The sequence below is a fragment of the Sarcophilus harrisii genome, chromosome 2 (genome assembly GCF_902635505.1).
Source record: "Sarcophilus harrisii chromosome 2, mSarHar1.11, whole genome shotgun sequence".
Lineage (NCBI taxonomy): Eukaryota > Metazoa > Chordata > Mammalia > Dasyuromorphia > Dasyuridae > Sarcophilus > Sarcophilus harrisii.
Genome location: NC_045427.1, coordinates 483875674 through 483883509, shown reverse-complemented (window position 1 = coordinate 483883509; position 7836 = coordinate 483875674).

The following is a 7836-nucleotide window of genomic DNA, read 5'->3' as shown; positions in this document are numbered from 1 at the left end:
TTCCTCGAAAATGGAGATGCTTCCTTATCTTCCTCAGCAGCTAGTACAGTAATCTCTATAAAATAGATATTTAACATTCAGGGTTTATTAAATGAACAAACCAATCCACAACAGGTTACTAAATAGTAGAGTTTAATACAATCATCCCTCTTTCTAAAAAAAATCCAAAGGAATTTTGTGTTTGGACATGTATAAATTTCCTATTGAGAAACATAAGGATAATTCAAATTGTTTCTCCTCATACCATGTAGCCAGCATATTACATCTTACTTGTTTTGCACCATATTTTAAAAACCTCATTCTGAGATTACAGGATTTAGACCTGGAAGGGAGCAGAGAGATTTTACAGATAAAGAAACTGAGGTCCAGAGCTGCATACCAAATTATGAAGCTAATAAGTAGAAGAGCCAGGACTCAGCCCCAGGTCTTCTAAGTCTTCTAAAAACTGAGTTTTATGCTCTCTACTCTATCAGGCACTCAGAGCACACTGGGGAGGGAAGAAAAAAGAGAGATTATTTATATAGTGCCTACTATGTGCTGGGCACTATTCTAAGCACACTTTACAAATAGTATTTCATTTTATCCACACAACAATCCTGGGAGGTAAGTATTAGTGAGGGGTTCCTGGTAACTAGATGGGCCTTAGCAGAGAAAGTTTGAACCATTGTAAAGAATCTGGAAGCCTGCCTACTCCCAGAAGCAAGCAGGGAGGAGCACTGAAGGGATAACAATACTCCTGAGGTAAGTGGGAAGGAGCACTGACAGGATTTTAATTGGAACCTTTTTTATTTTGTTTAAGTGGACTTTCTCTGGTAACCCTATCAATCAGAAAATCAAGTTATCATGTCAAACTCCTGAGGTTATACTTCCCTTATAAAAGGACATAACACTACCTTACCAATTTGCTAACTTCTGTTGGAATTTACTCTGCATGATCTACTCCCACCATCTTTCTTCTTGTGACAGCTAATTGGGTGAGCACACTGCTAGAGAACTTGTCCTAAAACCCCTTTTCCTTGCTGAAGACTGTTAAGGATTTAGCTCACTCTTAGCTTAATAAAATCTTAGTCCCTTGATTTGGAGAAAGTCTAAGCCTACAAATTCTTTTGAAACAACTCATGATACTAGCCAGTAAACAATATAATTTTGAGGTATTGACTAAATTTTGTAATTGTGGTGCAGGGAGAATGTACCCCACAATTTCAACACTATTATTATCCCCATTTTTGATGGAGTTAACTGAGGCAGACTAAGGTTAAATGACTTGCTCTAAGTCACAAGTATGTGAGGCTGGATTTGAATTTAGTGGGAGAATTGCATCAGGGTTTAGTTTTCATAGTGTTAGTTTCACAGTTTAGTTTTCAAAGCTTAAATTAAAGAAATGTAGAGAAATGAAACTTAAATCAGAAAAAATTGAAATTGAACTCTAAGAAATGGAATCTAAAGGGAAAACAAAAGCTCATGGAAGGGAGCCATAAATTAGATTAAGAAACACATTATAAAATGTAATCAGGGGTAGGGACTCAGACTTACATGGAGGGAAGATGTAATTAAGTACTTACTCTTGGGGGTGAAGATGTAATGATATAATTAGGGGTGGAGATTAGAAGGGGGGAATTAGATTCTCCAGACCTGGAGTATCCTCTATAGTATCCAGTCAATGGAAAATTGGGGAGGGACTTGTGTTTTGAGATTGGAAATAAAAGACTTTTGCACTTAATGGGCATGCTTATTCTATAGGATACCTGCTGATTCAGTTGCATAATAAAATGGACTTTTAACTTAACACCCCTCCTGAGTCCAAAGGAGTTATTTCTCACATTTGGACTGCCTGACTCCAGGCCAACTCTATCCACTGCAATACCTACCTTCCTTATTGGACAACCAAATGGATCATTAATCCCATTTTATAGACCTGGAACTAAAGCGCTATGGATCTACCTGTGTCACCCTGGAGGATCATTGAAGGCATCTGTCTGCATGGGCACTTTCCAGCATACTTTTCTACTATTCAAGTAAATAATTTTCTAGATAAGCGATTAACTCATCATTGCAAATTGTTTGTGGCAGCCCTGTTTGTAGTAGCAAGAAACTGGAAAGTGAATGGATGCCCATCAATTGGAGAATGGCTGAATAAGTTGTGGTATATGAATGTTATGGAATATTATTAATCTGTAAGAAATGCCCAGCAGGATGATTTCAGAGAGGATTGGAGAGACTTACATGAACTGATGCTGAGTGAAATGAGCAGGACCAGGAGATCATTATACACGACAACAAGACTATATGATGATCAGTTCTGATGGATATGGCTTTTTCCAACAATGAGATGGTTCAGACCAGTTCCAATTGTTCAGTGATGAAGAGAGCCATCTACACCCAAATAGAGAACTGTGGGAACTGAGTGTGGACCACAACATAGCATTCACACTCTTTTTTGTTGTTTGCTTGCATTTTGTTTTCTTACTTGTTTACTTTCCTTTTTGATCTGATTTTTCTTGTGTAGCAAGAGAATTGTATAAATATGTTTAGATATATTAGATTTAACATATATTTTAACATGTATAACATATATTAGATTGCTTGCCATGGGGGGGAGGGGAAAATCTGAAACACAAGACTATGTAAGAGTCAATGTTGAAAAATTATCCATGCATATATTTTTAAAATAAAAAAGCTTTAATTAAAAAAAAAAACTCATCATTGCATCAGTTGTAGGGGGTCATCATTGCATCAGTTGTAGGGGGTAACTCCAGACCTATGGTTAATAATTTTGCTTCTCAGAGAAGAACTTTGTTTCCCTAGTAAACAAGGCTATATACAAAGACAGTACGGACTATTGCCTCATGAAGGAAGAGAGAGACTAGGCCACTACAAAGATGTTGTTGTGGAAATAGTTACTTCACACTTGGGAAGATGTAGCAAAAATAAGGATGAATGGAAGTATTTACCTGAGATTCAGGAAAGATGCCATCTGGGAAATGATTGTTGTGAGAAAGGAGAATTAGATAATTAGAATTAATGGAAATACCTGGCTATCTGTTTTAAATACTTTTACTTTTAAATATGTATTTACTTTTTATCAATATTATTTTATTTTTCCCAATTTCATGTAACATTTTTTTAAACATTCATTAAAATTTTTTATTTTGAGTTCCAAGTTTTCTCCCTCCTTCCTTTTCTCCCTTCCTGAGACAATAAATAATTCGATATAGGTTTAACATGTGCAATCATGCAAGATATATTTCCATATTAGTCATGTTGTAAAAGAAAACACAGACAAAAAAAAACCCTCAGAAAAATAATAAAGTGAAAAATAGTATGCTTTGATCTGCATTCATATTCCATCAATTCTTTCTCTGAAGGTAGATAGCAACTTCCATCATAAGTCTTGGAATTATCTTGGATCATTATTTAAAACTTATTTTTACTAATCAGGTGCTAAGTTGAATTGTTTTAAGCTGCTAGAAAAATGTAAGTATTATCAATATCCTTAAATTTCGGTGTCTTGGGGAAAATCCCAGATTGTTCTCACATTAATTATAGCTCTGCATAGGGATATATAAGATCCCAATATGCAAAATGATCATATCATTCCTCTGTACTAGACATATTGTACTTGTTCTCACCTGTAGAACTCTGACTAAATAATTAATGAAATTTATTTCATACTGAAACTAGATTGCTGATTGAGTTATTGGTGTCTTTAAGGTGTCAGCCAGGCCAATATTCACAAGTGGCCTTGGCTTCAAGTTAGCTGGTTCAAGTTCCAGACTCACCGATTTGAAGTGTTAAAATCCTGTCTTGCATTGTAACTAAAATGCACAGTCTCCATAACATGGTAATGCAATTATGAGGCAATTCCTCCCTCAAATGGGCTGTGGTTAAGAGCACCACGAACAATTCATGTTTTATTCTAGTTTGATTTAGCCTAATGTGTTAGTAAAAGGATTCATTTCTTGGGATGTTTCACACTTAATTATGTACTAACTTTGCAGAGAGTGGATACTCCTTATAACATGCTAGGTGGTTGATTAAGTGAACATCCAAATGGACAATCAATAATTTACTTGAATACCTAAAAAAACCTTCTGAGGTTCCTATGATGGGAAGAATATGACTCATGAACAATTCTCTACTGGTTTTTGTGAAGGTGAATTTCCTTTCTCTTGCTATACTCTTATAAAACCATAAGGTTTTAAGCTAAAAAGGACATTGAAAAACATAATACTCTTATCTCCCTCAATTAACTGAAAAGGAAACAGGCCTAAAGAGGGGTCATGATAATCCAAGTTCACTTATTAAAGTGGCCAATCCATAAATAGGATTCAAGATTCTCAATCCAATGTTCTAGGGACTTTTGAGGAAATGGTAGAATGAGGAATTGCAAAGAAGCCTATGTTCTCACAACATTGTCCTAAAAATAGCAATAGAAACATGTACCACTCTCTTCTCCCATGAACAAAAAGCAAAACTGCCAGCATTTCTCTTTAAAAAATGAAACCCTCCATCCCCACAGCATAGAAGAATAAATGGTTGAGATGAATCTCCCCCTTTGATTTCTAAAACTATTCAAAAATACTATATCAGCCCTGGTTAAGTGCAGAAACACATAACTGTTGCTTAGTTATGCACAGGTGGACCAATTGTGACCTGTCCTGGACAAATCATTCCCTTCAGACATGTTAAGCGTCCATTATAAATTAGATTCATTACAATGTTGGGTCCTCAATAAATCTTTGTTGATAAAGTCATCTTTCCTATTTGATTGCTTGAATTTCATGTATTCTGAATATGATGATACTGTCAGCATATTTTAATTAAATACTGATAGCTTTAATTCTGTTGGCTCATTTTCATGCCCCAGAGCTGACAGCAACAAACTAATGGCTTCTCCATTCTGGGAAATCTTAGTAGCAGGGTTCTGTCTTTTACCAAAATGTAAGAATCATAATAATTAAAATAGAATGCTGCCTGCAATGAGTACTTTTAAAATAATTCATAACCAGCAAACACACAGATGAAAGCAGATACGTGCCAGATTCTATAATGTTTACTGCATCAATCTAGAAATGTTATCCATTCCCTTTCCAAATGAGAAATAGTTTGCCAAAGAACTCATTGCTTGATGGTTTAGGGAAAAACATGAATATACAATGATCCATTTCCGGTTTTCCACAGCAAAGATGATTTCAAAAAAGCAAACATGGGCATCAAATATGGAAATGGTTAAATTGGGTTTACCTTTATTGAATAAATCATAGTGTAAAACCACTGGATAGAAGTATGGGAGAGACATGACAAACAGGTAAGGGAGGGAGAATCATTGTGGCTAATATCTTGCCTGGTACTACATAGGTTGGAGTAGGGAGGTAGTATGGTACAGTGGAAAAAATACTGAATTTGGAGTCAGAGGGGTTTGGGTTCAAATTCTGACTTGCCACTTATGTAAGCTTGAGGAACTTTTTTGGGTCTTCCTTTTTTCAATTGTAAAATGGAAGAGTTGGACAAGATGACCTTAATTAGATGATCTTGAAGATTCCTCCCAACTGTGAATCTAAGGTCCAATAGTCCACAAATAGTTAGCTAACTCAAAACCTCAAGATTTCCTCTTCTATAAAAGAAGGGATTGGATTAAGTGACATATAAAGCCTTTTTAACTCTGAGGTTACTAGATCCTCTAATTAGGTGAGAAGTAGTATTTAAGGACAGGAGCAGGCCTAAGGGAGAATGGGGAGAAAGCTTCTCAATTCTCCTTTATAAAAACTGATGAATACAGGTTTCTCTCTTCCCCTCCCCCCTTTTCTGGTAAAAATTCTTTCCTTATAAAAAATGGGAGAAGGGAGAAATTAGGAGAAGAGGGGTGAAGAGTATACTTAACAAGTACAAAAAGGATAGCAAAGTTAAAATAATTTGTGAAATTTCAGTTTCTTGCCTTATCATTAAGACTCCTGGTCTTATCATTAAGAAGAACTTAGCTCTAATAAGCCTATTGGTTAGAAACTTGCTTGATTGTGGGCAAGAATCCTGAAAATAGCAGTAAGTTCTGATTTACGATCCTGTCAGGGAAACTTTACAATATTTGTCTTGCATACATGATAGTATCTGTACTTGTGGAGCTCCCAAACCCTCTTGATAAGAGACAAGCCTCCTTTCTATTGCCATACATACATTTGTTTGTTTAATTATTTATTTATTTTGCCAAAAACCCTAAAAAAAGCTATTAATGAAGTTGTTTTAAAAAAATGGTAGCACATGCAAGTGGGTGAGTTAGGGGGAGAACAGCAACTATAATTAAAAAAAAAAAACACTTGTTAAGAAGACAAATCCCTGTTAACTGTGCTTTTAATTCATTTAATTGGATTTCCCAAATCCTTCTTTTCACTAAAATCAACTCTGGGACCCTGTGCTTTCTTCTTTCTGTTTTTCACAGTTCTCTGAACTGAAGACGGCTGAAGACGGTAGAGAGGTGACACAGCATTTACATTTTCAGAGCTAAGTGATCCCACTGCTTTAGAGAAATTTTTAAAAATCTATGTTAAGGTGAAGTAGTACATTTGGCTGTTTTCTTAGGATTTAGGGGTTGTGGGTTTTTGAGCTGGAAGGAACTTCAAAACAGATTGACAGAATAGGAAGGGCCCTTAGAATATTACAATAATCTCTTAATTGGTTTCCCTGACTGAAGTCTCTCCCCTTTCCAAGTCATGTACCATAATCAACAAGGATTGCTCAACAAGGCTCAACAAGGAGCTAGATGGTACAGTGAGTAAAGTAGCTGGCCTAGGATCAGGAGGACCTAAGTTCAGATCCAGCTAAGATATTTAGTAGATGTGTAAGATCATTAACTGCTATCTACTTTAGTTTCATCAACTGCAAAATAGGGATAATAATTGCAGCCACTTTCCAAAATTGTTGGGAAGATCAACTGAAATATTTGTAAAGCACTTTGCAAAGTGTTTGGTGTTATGCCCTATGGACTACTCTACCCTGGTAGCTCCCGTTTGTCAACGGCATGGCTAGGCCACACTTACCCGTCTTCGGGCACCAACCCGGATCCCATAGAGACAGACCACCAGGAGGTAGGGGTGAAGCAAAAGAGAACTTTATTCTTAGCACAATCTATACCCCCCTTGAAGGTCTGGGAGAAGAGGAGGTCCTCTAGGAACCTGGCATAATGGGATTGGCCCAAGAAGAAGGAGGGAGGCGTGCTAGACTTTGAGAGCACTAAGGAGGGAGATGTGGCACCTGGGGTCAGACACCGCCTCCTGGGGCTATGCCCCACCTCCACATAGGACTCGCTTGTGCCTCGGAACTTCTCATCCCTCAGGTCCTCCCACATGCCTTGAACTGCATTCCTTGCTTCTAGAGGCTTTTTAACCCTTACTCTTAGGATGTAGTAGACATTTAAATAAATATTTGCTTATCACCATGTAAGCATTTATTATGTACCAGGCTTTTGGATACAAATAAAATAAACTCACTTTTTGCAAGGGACTTCTTATATGGGAGACAAAGACATATAGAGATATGCAGAATGTGTTTATATGTAGATGTGGTTATACATATGCATGTGTGTATACAGAATATATATTGTCTCAATATATTAAATATATGATTATAATAATACATTTTATATCCAAAAAATAAATATATTTTACATACATAAGGAGAAATAAACATAATGTGGATAAACAGAAGGTTGTTTGACAAGGAGGGCACTGTAGTTGAAAAGATTAGGAAAGTTTTCATATAACAGGGGTTCTTCCTCTGGGGCTTATATAAACTTGATGTTTAAAATATCTTGATAACTGTTTTTCTATACAATTGGTTTCCTTT